We start from the raw sequence: 15,534 nt of genomic DNA on the forward strand, positions 1-15,534 counted from the left end.
TTCTTAGGTTGCACTGTGATCCGTGAGCATACTTTGATGATTTCTATGTTTTGCTATTCATTAAGACCTATCAGATGGCCATTTTTGGTAAACATTCGGTAGTGCTTGAAAAGAATGTGCCATGCAGTTGTAGGGAACAGTGTTCTGTGTAAGTCCATTAGGTCAAGAGTGCTAATTGTGTGGTTCACATCCCCTATATCTTTCCTGTTTTTAAAAATCTAGCCTGCTTATTATGTTAAATATCGAGACAGATGATTGTGGATTTCTCTGTTTTCTTTGTAGTTTCGTCTATTTTTGCATTAAATATTTGAGGCTGTCATTAGGTCTCATGCAAATATAGAATTGAAATGCTGGTGAATTGAACCTTCTTTAAAAAAATAATTTTGTAAAAAAAAAAATCATTTTGTAAAATCCCTCTCTATCTCTAGTGATACTTTGTGCCATCAAGTTTACTTTGTCTGATGTTACGATAGCTAACTCATCTTTCTTTTGCTTAGTTTTGCATGCTGGGTCTTTTCCCAACATTTCTTTCAACTTTTCTAAATTCTTACCATGTTTTTGATGTGTACTTTTCGAAAACATAGTGAAGGATTTTTTAAAAACCTGGTCTTAGATTCTTTGTCTTTCATTTGGCCGCTTAATCTGTTTACATGGGATGTGCTGATACTGATTGGTTTGGGTTTGACTCTCCATCTGACCAGTGCTCTCTGATTTTCCCATCTGTTTCACATCCCTTTTTTTCTTTTTTTTCCACCACTTTTGGATTGAATTTTTCATTCCATTTTTTACTGTGTGCATTCTTGTCTTATCAAAGTCTAATATTAACTGATACTTTTACCCTCTTCCCAAATAATGTAAAGAGCTTGGAACTTTATTTTTTATTTTATTTTTTTAAAGATTTTTATCTACTTATTCATGAGAGGCATAGAGAGAGAGAGAGAGGGCAGAGACACAGGGAGAGGGAGAAGTAGGCTTCATGCAAGGAGCCTGACGTGGGACTCGATCCGGGACTCCAGGATCACGCCCTGGGCCGAAGGAGGGCACTAAACCACTGAGCCACCCAGTGATCCCCAAGAGCTTGGAACTGTAATACTACTACTCCTGATTTCTATATCATGACAGTCATGTATCTTAACTATATACATATATATTTTTTTAACTTGGTAACTCATTATTGCTATTTTTATACAGTGAATGTTTTATGTTAAATTTATTCATATATTTGCCACTTTATTGTTCTGGATTCCTTTGTGAATGTCTCGTCTTCCATCTATGATGCTTCTTCTCCTTAAAGAATATCTTCAAGTATTTCCTTGGTGAAATGATTAATGATCTAGGATAGGTTTCTCTTCATTTTTTTTTTTTTGAATTTTCTTTTTTTTTTTTTTAAAGACTTTATCTCTTTATTCATGAGAGACACAAAGAGAGAGGCAGAGATACAGGCAGGGGGAGAAGCAGGCTCCATGCAGGGAGCCCAATGCTGGACTCCATCCCGGCACTCCAGGATCACGCCCCGAGCAGAAGGCAGGTGCTAAACCGCTGAGCCACCCAGGGATTCCCTGAAAGTTATTTTCTTTCTTTCTTTCTTTTTTTTTTTTTTTCATTGAGTGTAGAATTCTAGGTTGATAGATACTTTCTATCAGTGCTTTAAAGATATTCTATTTCTTTGGACTTCCATTTTTTCTGTTGAGAACTGTCCATTTAACTGTGCTCCCTTGTAAATAATTTGTCTCTTTTTTCTTTGGCTGTTTGTAAGATTTTTGCTTTGCCTTTGGTTTTCAGAAGTTTTATTACAATACATTCAAATATGGATTTTTTTTAAATTAATCTTGCTTGGGGTTTGTAGGCAACCAAATATGGAGTTTGATGTCTTCAATCAGTATTGAGAAGTTGTCGGCCATCAAATACTACTTCTGTCCCATTCTTCTCTCTCTGTCTGGTCTTCCAATTACACAGAGGTTAGATTTAGACTCTAATTCTCTTACCCTCTTCTTTATTCTCTATGCTTTTGTTTCCATGGGCTTTATTCTGTACATTTTCTTCTGCCCTATTTTTTATTAAATCTCTTATCATCTGTGTCTAATTGACTTTTGTAACTATACACTGAATTCTTAATTTCAGTTATTTTAGTTTTAGTTCTAGAATTTCCATTTTGTACACTTTTAAATCACTTTTTGTTATATAGTCTCACTTTTCATCTTCATGAACAGAGTGAGTATAATTTAAAAAAATCTTTTTGATAACACCAGTATTTGTTCACCCCCCCTGATTGGTTTCTATGGTCCATTATTTCTGTTGGTTGGTTTTCATTCATGTTGCTTTGTTTCCTTGTATACCTGGTTATTTTTATTATGTGCATAATTGCAATTACACACAATTGTTTGTAGAAATAATTTAAGACCTAGGATGAATCATGATTTTTTTTGGTTTGGTTTCTTTGGTCAGCTACTTGGGGCCAACAACAATCTGTTACCATGTGTCTTGTCTCCCAGATTGAGATGTTTATAGCTATGTTGTAGACTTTGTAAGTGTTAATTTATTTTGGTCACCTTTCCTTCTATGTGAAGCTCTTTGGAAAATTTTTTCCCCGAGGAAATAATTAGAGATGACACAAAATGTGAAAATGAAAGCTTAGAGGCAGCTTATAATGGAATAAAAAATAGCTTTTAAAATGATGTTTTAGACTGATATTTAATTATTTGGAAATACACTTGCTATATAATACAAAGCAGAAAAAGCAAGATGTGAAACTATATATTCAGTAGGATTCCAGTTTTGTAATATACATGAATATACAAAGAAAAAGCTTGGAAAGCATCCTATCAGGATTTTAGCAGTGGCCACATCTAGAATGAACACTTTGGGATAATTTTTATTTTCTTCTTTACACTTTCATATGCATTTCAAGTTTTCTGCCATGAATGCATATTACTCTTTTTTTGCATGCATATTACTCTTGTAACCAGGCTATAAAATCAAATTAATACATTTTAAAAAGAATAACCTGGGTGGTGCAGTCAGTTAAGCATCTGACTTTTGGGTTTGGGTCAAGTGGTGATCTCAGGGTGGTGAAATCAAGCCCTGAGTCAGGCTCTGTGCTCAGTGCAGAGTCTGCTTCATGTTCTCTCCCCAGGTTCCCTGCCCCTCCTGCTTGTGCTCTCTCTCTCTCTTTCTAAAATAAATAAATACATCTTGAATATTTCACAGGGTGGTAATGCAGTTACCACAGAGCAGATACACTACATTTAACAGTACTTATGGTGGCTTGGGAAAATTTTCAATGTCAGGGAGACTTCTTTTCCATTAAAAATTTTTTTAAGTGCTTTTTATGTATCTATTTTTTTAGAGCGAGACACTGAGAGAATAGGGCAGAGAGGGGCAGAGGAAGAAGAGAGAGAGAATCTTAAGCAGGCTCTATACCCAGCATGGAGTCTGACATGGGGCTTGATCTTAAGACCCTAAGCTCAGCCTGAGCCAAAATCAAGAGCCAGATTTTTTTTTACTTTATTTATTTATTTGAGAGAGAGAGATAGTGAGATAGAGCATGAGCAGGGGAGAGAGGGAGAAGCAGGCTCCCTGCTGAGCAGGAAGCCCCATGTGGAACTCGATCCCAGGATCCTGATATTATGACCTGAGCAGAAGACCAGTACTTTACCAACTGAGCCACCCAGGTGCCTTCCCCAACAACAACAACAACAAATTTAATAAATTAAATTTCAAGTTGCATATGGTACAGAGGACTACTTATTGACAGCCTCCATTTTTGAGGTGCACAAGGTATACAACAGAATGTACAGACACACTCCAGAATGTTCAGGACATAAAGAAGACTGGAAGTAAGACACAGAAAAAAAACCATAGAATCTCAGTGTTGGAAAGGGACCTATAGGCCATCTGGTTCAATCCTTAGCCTATAAAGAATGTGTTTCTACAAAGAAAGTAGTGAATTAGAGAGCTTGGTATGGGTGCATTTGACCTCACCCACCTCTCAAGGTTGTTACTTGGACTTCTGCTAAAATGCCTTATGTGGCAGGTTTCTTAACTAATTTTTAAGGCAGCCAGCTACACTGTGGGACAGCTCTACCTGTTAGAAAAGTTAGTGAGTTACTAGCATCAAATAGGTAAGGGCATTTTAAGGTGAAGTTAATAAACAGTGGGAGGGGAGGTCCTGTCCAGCTCTACAATTCCATGATTGGCAATTTCTGGCTTCTTCATTCCAGCCTTACTACTTGTACAAAATATTTCTGTTGGCACAACAGTGCTTGTGGTCAGATTCATTTTGTGTTTAATAAACAGAGATGTATGTTCTCAAAGAGTAATTTTAAGCTAAGGTTTTGGGGAAATAAACTACATGTTTATGATAAACACTTGGGCAATTTTTCTTTTCGTTTGTCCACATGAGACTAAAAAGGATCAGAGAGCTGAGTCAGACATTGTTGGATGCTTTTTCCCAGCATTCAGCTTCTTCTCTGTGGCTGTGTACTTCTGGTTGCTTCTATAACTTTACTCTCTGTCTTTTGTCTGGACTGCCCGTAGACTGGGCAATCAGCTGTGAGTCAGGGGAGTTCTGGATTCCATGTTCATATTGTCATCCTCTGTGTGACCTTGGGGGAAGCCATGTAACCTTGGTGAAGATGCTGCCTAAGAGATGTGATGGGGGCTCTCTGGGAGGGAGATACATGAGGAAAATCCAGGGAAATGTTGCTTTCAATCCTTTGTGAGAAAAATTTTGTCTAGGGTCCCCAGGACTCTCCAGAGGGGTAGGCTATCCCTAGAAGAGGTTTTGCTATGCATAGTGCCTAATGCATACAGATGTTATGTCCTTTGAGAGAGAGGGTGATGTAAAGAGACCCTGAGAGTCAGGAGTCCATATTCTGCTTCCAGCTCTGCCACTAATTTGCTGGAGGATTTTAGGCAAATCCCTTCATTCCTTGGGGTTGTTTCCTCATCCCTAGAGTAAGGGGATTGGACTCAATGATCTCTAAATTTTCCTCCATGGTACGATTCTGTGACTTCTATGCACAATGTGGTATATTCCATGGAGAAGAAAGTAGAGGTGGCAATTGTGCCAAGAAGAGTCTTACCAGTGGAGTCTGGGGTAAATATTATTACAGAGAAGGCAAATAAGTGGGGAGGTGCTCTCAAGTGAAAAATTTGGAGGTCTGAAAGATAAAATGCATCCATGACAAACTTTGAGGCATTCTCTTCATGATGAAATTTTATTTTCCTACATCTTACTGCCAGTCATTCTGTGACTTGGCAAGGGAAGACAGAAATGAGAGGAGTGTAAAGTAGCTGTGTTCTAGAGAGAGGAGAAGCAGAGAGACAGGGCCAAGATATGTGGAGGTGGAGAACAAGGCAGCTGGAAGGTTCCGTGATGGAGGGTCTTCTCCTAAGGAGTGAGGTGGCCATGTGCTGAGAGAAGGAGGTAAGGGCAAGATGGAGTGGGGAGGAGAATGTGGCTGTCACTGAGAGCCACCTGGGGGGCTCTTTCTTTTTCAAGGAATCCTCTTGGGGACAGAAAGGTGTAGAACAACCGTGAGGGCCAAAATGATGTCAAATGGCACCATTATGTACTGTGACATTGACTGGAGATGGTCTACCGCCAGGCAGGGATGGGGCTGTATGTGGCAAGAGATGATCCTGGTTTCAGTACACATCACATTGAATTCAGTGTGCTGAAGGCATAAACTCTCGGGCAACAAATCTGTCAACAAATTGCATCTGTGTGTGTGTGTGTGTGTGTGTGCGTGTGCGCGTGCGCGTGTGCACGCGCGCGCGCGCGCCTGGTTGTACTGAATGCCATTCCCTCTCTTTAGTGACCTCAAATCATTATTTCTGTCTCTAGCAGTTTCTCTCTGTTAATGCATATGGTGAAGGATTGTGGATGGTGGGGTCAGTGTCTGACCAATGATGGTGGAGAAGTGCTAGGTAAGTGGATGGTAAAATCAATTATTTGAATGAAGATGATCTGGCTTGAGTTCAGTTCAGAAAAATTATCACTGGTTTTTGGAAAATCGGGTTGTTACTTTTGCGCTAGATTGTTATTTTTGGATTCAATTCCTTGCAAGCATTTTAGCTTGCTCTCCTCTTATTCCTTTTAGTCTTTAAAATTATGACGATCTCTTGTAAGTTGATCTTGTACCGCTGAACATGTGGGCGTGCACAGTATCTTCCTAATCCCCTGTATAGGGATATGGGAATAAAGGAGGCCCTTTGTTTAAAAGAATGTCCATTTTGAAAAAAAAAAAAAAAAAAAAGAATGTCCATTTTGAAGGGGTTAAGTGGAGTGCTCACCTCCTTAGCTCCTCAAGAGCCATTGTATAGGATGTCTTCAGGACACAAAAGCACCTCACTGGAGACTTGCATATACAAGTATAAAGTGGCCCAAACTGGCATCGTGCCCTCCAACTTGTCCAAAGAATGGGATCAGTGGTACTAAACCCCAAATGTCAAAAACAGTGCTCTTTTGGATGACATAGGGGACCAATTCTGTTCTAAGAAGGTTGTTTCTCTCAAGACCTAATGCCAAATATGTTGTCTTTAAGGTATCGAGTTGAGAATTTTGAGAATTCATAAAAAAATATACTGAATCATTAATAGGAGAATGACTTACTTTTTGAAATAGTGAGACAAAGGAATGAGAGGTACTGCCTGGCTGTAGATAAGTTACTTGGCTTGCCTGCACCTCCACTCCAGGGAGTGGTCAGGACCCAATCTTTGTCTCTTTCCCGCTGGTCCCCGGGAACCCCTTCAGGGGCATCATTGTGCTGGGATCTCTCCCATTTGCTCTCCCTCCCATGTTGAGATTCACAGTAGAGAATCTGGGAAGCTTACTCTTGTTTTGGACTCTCCGGACTGGGATTGCTAGCACTTGAACCCTTCCAGCCTTGCAATACTTCAGCAATGCTATGAAAAGCTCCAGGTAAAAGACTCAACTCAGCCAGCACATGTCCAGAGAAATGGAAAAACTATCTTTGTATGATTCAAAGTGATTGTCTCACATGCACCTAATGGGTAAGGAAAAGTAGAAGGTGCCAGTATCTAGATGTGCTGGGCCACTAGAGCTCACAGAATTAGCTTGGATGATCAACTATTTTGTCCTTGAGAAAACAAGTGACATCACCCCTGGGATGCTAATTTCCTCTCAGTTACTGCCCTGCTCCCTCCTGAAGCTCTGCCCCTGGAGTAGATCTGTCAGGGTTACCAGTAACCTCCAGAGGTTGGTGAACCCTCCACCATTCTTGAAACACTTTCTTCTCTTGAATTCTCTTTCTTCTGACTGTCCTCCTCCATCTCTGTTTCTGCTACATCTCTTCTATTTGGCCTTGAGACCTTGGAGTTCTCCTCTTGGGTCTGACTCCATTGCTTCCCCCTTATTGTGGACTGAAATGTGTCCCCACCACCACCCCTTGCTTTCACGTGTTGAAATCCTAACCCCAGTACCTCAGAATGTGACCTTATTTGGAAATAACCTATTATATGTTCACATAAATACCTATTTTTATGAAAATACTGTATTTTCCAAAACAAACAATTTAGTGAAAAGAGTAGCATTGATTGCTTTATTTTGCAAATCTCTTTAATGTCTGACTTAATAGAAGACAGCTGGATGTCATTTGCAAATCTATTTTCACATTCGGACTCGCTGCTCTGTTATTTTTGTCGAAATATATGATGAAAATCTGGCCTCGCATAAATATGCAGTTTTTAAAAAGGGAAAAATGTATTACTAGTATTTTCAGGTGTGCATTTTTCTATGATACTATACCAAAACTTAACAAGGAGTAATTTTGAAAAGTTTAGGTGCCGTGTGGAATCAGAAGCCAAACCATTGACCTTCTCATTACAGTCCCTTGGCTAATCATGTACTTTCATTGGATCATCTGTCCAAATGTGACTTTAAAGATTCAAAAATGGGGGCAAGATGGCAGAAGAGTAGGGTCACCAAGTCACCTGTCCCCACCAACTTACCTAGATAACTTTCAAATCATCCTGAAAACCTATGAATTCCATCTGAGATTTAAGGAGAGAACAGCTGGAATGCTACAGTGAGAAGAGTTTGTGCTTCTCTCAAGGTAGGAAGACGAAAAAATAAAGATTCAAAAACGATTTTTTATTTTAAAGAGAGATCAAGCATGATAGGGAGAGAGAGAGAGAGAGAGAGAGAGAGAGAGAGAGAGAATGAGCAGGGGGGAGGGGCAGAGAGAGAAGCAGACTCCCTGCTGAACAGGGGCTCATGGGATCATGACCTGAGCGGGAGGCAGATGCTTAACTAACTGAGCCACCCATTCACCCCAGATGTGACTCTATAGCATCATGCATTGGGCATTTGGGAAACATTGGTTCACTGAGTTTTTCAGATCTCCCAAATGCTATCACATTTCATTATACAATAACTTAAAAAAAAATCACGTTTATAAATATCCCCACAGAAATATCCTCATCAGAAAAAGTTTTCAACATTGAGAAGCTGTCAAGTTCATGTGGATGCATGAAAGTTTTCTAAAATTTTAATTGTTGTGTGAAAGTTAGAATTTCATCATTGGCAACAAACAGTGTCAGTTGTTTTCCTTTGAAATGACAGAACCATTTGGATCATTTCTGAGAAAGCGCCCGCCAAATGCCTCTGTCTGAATAACCAGAGCGTGGCAGCTGTTCTTTCAAGTAAAGATGGTGTTCTATGAAAATAGCAGCTCATTCAGCTTGCCGCTCACACCAGCACTCTTCTGACTTCATTCTGCCAGAAAAGTGCTTTCTGTGTGCTTTCCATTTTGTCACACAGGATATTAAAAGTAAAACAGTATTTCATCTTTCTCCTGGGACACAGCTCTCGTCTCATTACTGCTCTTCTTGCCTCCCCTCCCATCCACTCTGCAATTAGAAATACATTTTCTAGGTTGTGCCACTGACCGCCCCACCCCACACCTGCCAAGGGTGCCAGGTGCTCCTGTGATAAAGCCTCAGTCCTTAATGCGGCCTACAGATCGCCGATGCCTCCTCCTGCCGGCGTCACCAGTGCGATCCCACTCCCCACCCCCTTGTGCCCTGTTTATACTACCTTCCTTCCCCAAGGAGGAAGAGTTGGGGTATGCAGCTCAGAGAGCTGTGCTCTCTTTTATTTATTTTAAATATTTTATTTATTTGTTCATGAGAGACACATGAGAGGCAGAGACATAGGCAGAGGGAGAAGCAGGCTCCATGAAGGGAGCCTGACATGGGAATCGATCCCTGGGCCCTGGGATCACGACCTGAGTCAAAGGCAGACGCTCAGCTGGGGTGCTCTCTTATTCCCTGTACCCATCTCAGTTATTATACATTTGTCTCTGTGGTTATTTAAGAATTTGATTACTGAGACTGGAGACTCTTAGCTCTAGAGCCATACTCTCTGGGTTCAAGTCTCCAGTTTATTTTATTTTTTTAAAGATTTTATTTATTCATGAGAGAGAGAGAGAGGTAGAGACACAGGCAGAGAGAGAGAAGCAGGCTCCATGCAGGGAGCCTGATGTGGGACTCTGGGATCACGCCCTGGCCTGAAGGCAGGCACTAAACCGCTGAGCCACCCAGAGATCCCCTCAAGTCTCCAGTTTACCACCTACTAGCTGAGTGACCGTGAATGTGTCACCTGTCTCAGATTCCTGATCTGTAAACCAGGCAAACAATAACAATGAGGATTTTAATAATACTACCTATTTCTTAGGGTTTTGTCTTAAATTAGCCCATAGTAAGCATCGTCTGTATATTAGCCGTCAATACGAGGATTATTATATTTGACTGCCCTGCTAGACTTCTCCAGAACAAGAACTATTTTGTCCATGTTGTACCCAGAATCTCCTAATGTCTTGCCTGGTGCATCATAGTTGCTCAATCAATATTTTTGAGATGGTTTTCTTTTATTGTCTGTGAAATTTTGGTTTGATGAAATGCTTGATTTTCTTCAAGTTTGTCAAATTTAAAAAATCAAGTGGTGCAAAGGGTTTATAAAAACAATACTAAAGTCTCCTGGTCTGCTCCATCTACGGTTTTGTTCCCTAAGAACTACTTTTGATCAATTTTCTCTTGTGGTTACTTTTACTTTCAAAATCTCCAAATGATATGCTCCCAATGCTGTTCTTGATGTATCCGCCTTAGATAGTATCTATTGGCTCATACACTTATTTATCTTTGGTCTCTCCCACCTCCACTAAAACATAAGCTCCATGAAAGCAGTGACTTGGTTGTGTTTCCTGCTGTGTCTGCAGAGCCTAAGACAGAGCCTGATACATTGTAGGTGCTCTGTAAATAACCACTGAATGAGTAGGTGGCCACATCAAGACTTGCTTCTGGAAGTTTCTGTAGATGCTTAGCATTGTGATTGGCATAGTACCGGTAATGCTCAATGGCAGTGAAATCCGCCCTATTTCTATCCTTACTCTTGCACAGCTCTTACCTTCTGTCTCTTCTCCTGTCTGGTCAGTTTCCACACCCATTTTACTACTTACACAGTTGTGACTATGATGGCCCCTCAAGTTGCCATTTTATTTTGTAACATTGTATCACAAGGTCTTAGAGTTCCCACCCCCAAAGGAATTTCCTGTATTGTTTTTGTCTTTATGGACCATAATCTGCAATCCAGAAATCCATAAAGCTCTGAAAACAAAACCAGGTTTTATGGCCTTGGCAGCACAATCTGACCTGATTTAACATGAGGCATGTATCATTTCTATTGATCTTTCATAGTGAGAATGTAAATATTTAAGTACAAAGGGATTAACATGTTTTCATTACAGGGTGCTGCTGCCAGGGCCCATGGGATGATATATGAAATGTAGTATATACCTAGCTTAACTTTCTGAGTAGAGAACATTCTGAAATCCAAAAGCCATCTGGCCCCAAGGTTTAAGACGTGTCTCAGGAGCCTTATGTGTTTGTTACAGAAATATCAGAGAATAAAGACAAGGGCAAAGCACATAAATCCAAATCCAAACCCTACCCATCGTGATGGTTTCAGTATAATTCCTTCTACATCTTTCTATGTGGATCACACATGTTGAAAAAAATCAATGATACCATATATACCGTTTCATAAAATTCCTTTTAAAAATCAACAATGTACCAAGGACATAACTCCTTGTCAGTAGAATGCCTTTCACGCTATTTTCATAGCTGCCCTGTGTTCTGTTACATATGTGTCATAGTTTAACCACCTTGACCCTTTCGATCTTCTTCAAAGTGGCCCCTGAAAAGGATTCTGCAAAATCCCCAGGGTTCTGGGCACTAGTTTGAAAACCACCAATCTGTCTCAGTATCTTCATTTTGCTGTGAAGGAATGAGTCTCAGGTTGGGGAATTGTCTTTCCCCTGGGGCCACTCAAATCTCTTGGGCTAGTTTTATTTAGAACACACATCTCCAGATACATATATCCCTTAGACCCCTTGTAACCAATGGAGAAATGGACAATGATAGAAATCTTGTATATGGTTCTACGTCATTTCTTTTTAAAAAAATTTTTTTAAAGATTTTATTTATTTGTTCATGATAGACATAGAGAGAGAGAGAGAGAGAGAGAGGCAGAGACACAGGCAAAGAGAGAAGCAGGCTCCATGCCACAAGCCTGACTTGGGACTCGATCCCGGGACTCTAGGATCGCGCCCTGGACCAAAGATAGGCACTAAACCTCTGAGCCACCCAGGGATCCCCTTCTACGTCATTTCTATCACATGCATAGATTCATATAAACCAGCACCGCAGTCAAGATAAAGAACTATTGTTTGTTGTGAAAGATTTCCCTCATGTTACCCCTTCATAGGCATATCCGCACAGACCACCACCACCACCATCACCACTGCTTCTTATCCCTAACAACCACTAATTTGTTCTCCATCCCTATAATTTTTGTCATGTAGAGAATGTTATAACTGGAATCATACAGTGTGTGACTTTTTCAGATTGGTTTTTCTTCCTTCAGTGTGATCACCTTGAGATCTATCCAAGTTGTTGTGTTTATCAGTAGTTTATTGCTTTCAGAGCTGAGTAATATTCTAAGGTATGGATGTATCATAAGTAAGAAATGTGGGTCGTTCCCAGTTTTTGGCTATTACAAATAAAGCTGCTATGGTTGACATACAGATTTTTTTTTTTTTTTGGTGAACAGAAGTTCCCATTTCTCTGGGATAAATGGCGTGAGTGTGATTGCTGGGCCCTAAGGAGAATGCATATTTAGCCTTTTAAAATACTGCCAAACTGTTTTCCAGAGTGTACCATTTTACATTTCCACCAGCAGTGCATGACAGATCCAGTTTTTCCACATTTTTGCCAGTGTTTGGAATTGTCACTATTATTTGAGTTGTTCTAATAGATATATACTGGTATCTCATGGTTTTAATTTGTATTTGTTGACAAAGGTTCTCTATTTTCTTTCATTCACCTATGTGCCTATGTTTCCACCAGTGCCACACTCTTGATTACTGCAGCTGTCTGGTAAGTCTTGAAATCAGCTAAGAGTGGTTTCTCCTCCTTGATTCTTCTATTCATTAGACTTCTGCTGATATGACCCCGTCTGGGAGAAGAGGAGTGCCTGGTTACTCCACACGACCTCCACGCTCAGTGAAGGGGTGGCCTCATTACCAATGGATAGTCAGGAAAGTTCTCATTAGATCTCTTCTGATCTAATGAGGCTAACAAGAGGTGCCTTGTTATGTGTGGGGCTAGGATTTCAGACTCCGCACTTTGACATGTTACCGGGGAGTGTTGCTTTGGTACATCTGGGTGAGGGTAGAAGTCTAGGCTTTCCACTTGGGCTTTGCTGGCATGAGTGGTCATGGGATCACAGTTTTTTTTCCATGGTGTTTGGCTGGATTAGAGTGATTATTACCTGAAAGTCTTCTTTCTTGCTAGCCTACCCCTTCTCTGATCCCTTGACTAGAGAGAACAGAATTTATTTGGGATTTTTTTCTTTTTTTTTATATTTTTTTCTTTATTTATTTATGATAGTCACACACAGAGAGAGAGGCAGAGACACAGGCAGAGGGAGAAGCAGGCTCCATGCACCGGGAGCCCGACGTGGGATTCGATCCCGGGTCTCCAGGATCGCGCCCTGGGCCAAGAGCAGGCGCCAAACCACTGTGCCACCCAGGGATCCCCTTGGGATTTTTTTCTATCTGCCTATCTTGCTGGCTTCTGTAGAATATAGTAAGCAAAAGAAACCCCAGAAAACTCACCTCTGTCTTTCCTTAGACTCTGAGATTCCTAGAGGGCCTGTCTTCTTCTCTCTTCCTTGCAGAGTCTTCCAATATTTGTTGTCTGCATAATGTTCAGGTTGTTTAGTTTTAGCTCAGTTTCCTAAAGTGGGATTACAGGGTCAAAGGATATGCAAATGGCCTTTCAGACAGATTGCACTAACTTATTGCCTTGCATGTGTTCCATGGGCATGCTGCCTGTCTGCACCTGCCACTCAGGGCTTGAGGAGGGAAAAAAAAAAAGCAAGCCTTGAAAGACATTCTCCCTCCTATACTTTTACATTCAAAATAATTATATAATATATATTTTTAAAGATTTTATTTATTTGAGAGAGGGCAGAGCTAGAGAGGGAGCACAAGTGGTAGGGGGTGGGGAGTGGCAGAGGGAGAGGGAGAAGCATCCCAGGACCTCCATCCCAGGACCTCTGAGCTGAAGACAGATGCTTAACTGACTGAGCCACCTGGGTGTCGCTAATATTCTATTATAATTTGCAGAGGAGGGCCCTGGGAGCCTGACTTAAATCTCTTCCCCAGGGTCACACGTGGTAAATGAGAACTGGGATCCTGGCTCAGGCAGTTTGGGTCTATACTCTGCTCTTAACCATCAAGATGTGCTGTTCCTCTATCTGCCCCTCAGTGACTCCTGGGCCCTGGAACATGCAAGGACGGCTACACCACCCACTGACGGGGAGACACAGCAAATCCGGGAGGGGATGAAGAGTAGAATGAGAGGTGGGCAGGGGGAGGAGCAGGAGAGGGGAGGCCCGTGTTGGGGCAGGGGCTCCCCTGGCCTCGAGTTCATCTGGCTAGAGAAGCAGAATCCACATTGGTCGTTCTCTTTGCAGTTTTCGCTCTGAATCCTTCAGCTCTGCTCTGTGGCTCCTAAGTTCAGCCTTCAGAACTTTGCCCAGGTGAGTCTGGACTCCATTGATTCTGCGCTTTTGGGATGGGGGGCTGCGGCCAGGCTCTGGTGCTTAAGGAACCCAAGCATGATCCTTCCTACAGGCCTAGTTACAGTCCAGCTGCTTCCACTGCCTTGGGTTCAAGCAGCATCTGCTCGGCTCATCTGCTCCGGCTGCCTTCACCCTGCTGCCTCCCGAGGTAAAGTTAGATTTTTCACGGTGTTCTCAACAGCAATAGTTCTAGTTTGATGATGCACAGGAACCACCTGAGGGGCTTATTCAAAAGACAGCCTGCAGACAACGTGGGAAATTTAACACTGATGGGATATTTGATATTAAGGAATTACTGTTGCATTTTAGGTGTGACAATGGTATCACATGCGTGTGTATTTTACACACACATATATGATTATCTTTTAGAGATACTGAAATATTTTGAAAGATATAATAGGTGTGGGATTAGCTACAAAATAGTGTGCGGTGGGTAGGAGAGGCAGGTGAGGGTACTGATGATGCGAAATGCAGCAGGTGATGCTCAGTGGCCTGTCTCCAGGGGTTCCTTATATTTGTCCTCTGCACTTTTGCAGGTGCTTTAATTTTTCCATAATAAAAAGTAAAATCAAAGAGAAGCATCCTTTTCTTTCTAGAAGGTACATCTCCCGGGCACCTCAGGTGGGTACATATGGGGATCTGCCTTCACATGGGGAAAGCTGTGCTGCCAAGCTAATTAACGGGAACGAAGGTGCCACAGCAGAGTAACCCCTGAACCAGGAGACACTCCTCTGCTCCTTACCCCTCCACCAAATAAATGGGGAAGGCAGCCATTCTCAAGGCAAAGGGGAAATACTCATGTCTGGCCCTGTATCTCCAGGGCCAACCTGGGCCATGTTGGAAGTTGACCTTTAGCCACTGAGTACTTATCTGCGTCTCCTCTTTTGAAAGTAAAGTGTTTTTGAAGATAGTTGGTGTTAGGATGGTGGGCATGACACTTAAGTCATTTCTAAAACGATTCCGTTTTTACAGTGACAAGGAGTGTTTGGTGTGCTTCGTAGACACCCTGGGAGTTCGTGTCTGGGACCCTCCAAGGCCTCTAGAAACGTCTCCCAAAACTTCTGCTCACTGTGGGGTAAGGTACTTTCCTTAGAGAACAAAGTTACCGCTTCCTGGTGGGGCCCCAAGGTCGTGGCCCTGGGCACAGGTGGCTGGGGGAGGGAGGGAGTTTGAGCAGGGCTGGCCGGTGAGGCAGGTTTGTCTTCACCCACAGGCGGGTGTTGATGCAACAGAGCTGCCTCTAGGCTCTGCAGGCACCCAGGGAGGAGTACTGGGAGGGGCTCTTGGCCTCAGGGAAGCCACCTGAGGAATCCCCAAGCCTGAGCTGGTCCTGGGCTTGCCATTCACAAGCCCTGACCAAACAA

The 15,534-nt window shown here is 41.9% G+C and overlaps 1 protein-coding gene across 11 annotated transcripts in view; it reads left to right on the plus strand.

The window, feature by feature from the left end:
• ATP6V0A4 (ATPase H+ transporting V0 subunit a4) overlaps positions 1-15,534 on the plus strand; it is an 84,848-nt gene that overhangs the window by 5,832 nt on the left and 63,482 nt on the right. For 2 of the 11 annotated variants that reach the window (XM_049095242.1, XM_025433904.3), the window contains exons 2-6: positions 13,855-13,949; positions 14,063-14,128; positions 14,223-14,318; positions 14,707-14,791; positions 15,143-15,245. The gene's annotated coding sequence lies outside the window, so the exon portion shown is untranslated. Of the gene's footprint in view, positions 1-5,848; positions 5,932-12,429; positions 12,460-13,854; positions 13,950-14,062; positions 14,129-14,222; positions 14,319-14,706; positions 14,792-15,142; positions 15,246-15,534 lie in introns of all 11 variants that reach the window. The other 9 variants (XM_049095243.1, XM_025433912.3, XM_049095239.1 and 6 more) reach the window with 8 other exon arrangements.

Source organism: Canis lupus, chromosome 16 (genome assembly GCF_003254725.2).
Source record: "Canis lupus dingo isolate Sandy chromosome 16, ASM325472v2, whole genome shotgun sequence".
NCBI lineage: Eukaryota > Metazoa > Chordata > Mammalia > Carnivora > Canidae > Canis > Canis lupus.